The sequence below is a fragment of the Vulpes lagopus genome, chromosome X (genome assembly GCF_018345385.1).
Source record: "Vulpes lagopus strain Blue_001 chromosome X, ASM1834538v1, whole genome shotgun sequence".
Lineage (NCBI taxonomy): Eukaryota > Metazoa > Chordata > Mammalia > Carnivora > Canidae > Vulpes > Vulpes lagopus.
The window spans coordinates 33851026-33852978 of NC_054848.1; positions in this window are offsets into that span (position 1 = coordinate 33851026).

Sequence of the window (1953 nt, forward strand, 5' to 3'; positions counted from 1 at the left end):
AAGATCCATCTTGGGATTGCACTTAGGTGTCAGCTGGGGCTGCAGCCAATCCAGATGACTCCCTCACATGACTGGTAAGTTGGTACTGCCTGTTAGCCAGGCACCTGGGTTCTTCTCCGTGTGGCTCATTCCACAGGGCTGCTTGAGTGTCCTCAGGACATGGCAGCTGCCTTTCCTAGAGCAAGGGATTCAGCCGACCAAGGTAGAAGCTGTAATGCCTTCATAATCTACATGGAAGTCACACGCTGTCAATTCTGCATATTCTCTTGGTCATGCACACCAGCTCTGATTCAGTGTGGGAGGGGCTACAAAGGGACACACATCTTAGAAGGCAGAGATCATTGGGAACTATATTGTAGTTCACCAATCTGAGTTTAAGGTTCCCATATACTGAATGCAAACAAAACTTGCCTTAGGTTTGTTATTTCAACCTATGGGCCTTTAGAATAGAAGGACTCAGTAGTTTACAAGGAGGCAGTATGCTTGATATCTTAGAAGCCTTATGGTCTGGGACAAAATGGTGGCTTTGCTGAGTAAGAAGGAAATGAACGCAAGGCTGATAGAGAAGCTGGGAAGTAGGGCTGGAACTCTGGCCAGCTATAGGTCTCTCAGTAACTAAGCCAAGGTGCCAGGCATACTGGAGATCTATTTAGATCATTTAGATCAGTGGCCGGGCCCATGTTCTAGTCCAAGAATTCTATGGGAATGGAATAGATGCCACTAGATTACATGGCTTCTAGGCTGGATGGCTCCTTGTTGACCACACGCAGAAAAGGAAGCCCCCAGCAGTGTTTATTGTGGGAGAACTTGGATCTCGCTTTTTTCTTCTACTTCAGTACTTTGCACATTCCTGGGACTGTTCATATGGGAGTATTGAAGCCACTGAGGAATAAATAGATATTCAGTGGCAAGCTAAAATAGTTAATTTGAAACGAACATGGGTTTAACAGACTCAGTACTTTATGTCATCCTACTATGGGCCGGGCTAGATAGCATGCTAGGTGCTGGGGTATGGGATGTAAGAAGGTAAGCAAGAAAGACATGCTCCCTGCCCTTATGGTGTTTGTGAGAGACACATATCAAGCAAATAACAATACCAATAAGTGGATCATCATGAACTTAAATATGCAGCATAAATGGAAGGATGTGGCATGGGGTGATTAAAAATAGGAAACACTGAGGAAGTGGTGCTTGAGCTGAGATCTGAAAGATAAATAGGTTGTTAAAATGGGAACAAGATCATTCAGGGGGTGAGAACAGCCTATGCAAAATGTTTTTGTGGAACTTAAAAGACCCTAGTGCAACTGAAGCAGAGAGTGAAGAGGGATATGATGGGAAATGAAGGTGGAGAGGTCATCAGGGACTAGATCACACAGGACCTTACGGTCATGCTAAGGGCATAGGTCATTATCCTAAACAATGGGTGGCCACTGGAAGATTTTAAAGCAATGTTGTGACATAATCAGATTTGTGCTTTGAAAATATTGCTGCCATATGAAGCCCAGATTAGAGAAAATAAGACTGTAGGCAGAGGAAGATCCATTAAGAGGCTATGTCCAGAAGAGAGATGTTGGTGATTTGTCCCACAATGTTGGTAATGGAGATAGTGAGGAGAGGGTGGACTCGAAATACATTTAGGATGCAGAACTGACTGGTGATTATGACCCGGAAGGGCAAAATCAGCATCAAATCTCAAGGGCCAGGTAAGAGTATGAAGGGAGAATGGGAATTCAGAATGGAGGTTCTAAGAGGTAAGAGAAAGAAGGTGATGAGCGAGAGACAGGTTGGGTAGAGCAAATTTGAGCAGTGGACTTTGTTGCTAAGAGGCACCAGTCATTTCTAGGGTTCTGGTGTGTACCTGTGGAGCTGTAAGCAATAAATCTGTAATGATCAATATTACTATTCTATCAAACAGTGGCCATGTCATGTCACCAAGTGCTCCCTGGAGGCCTT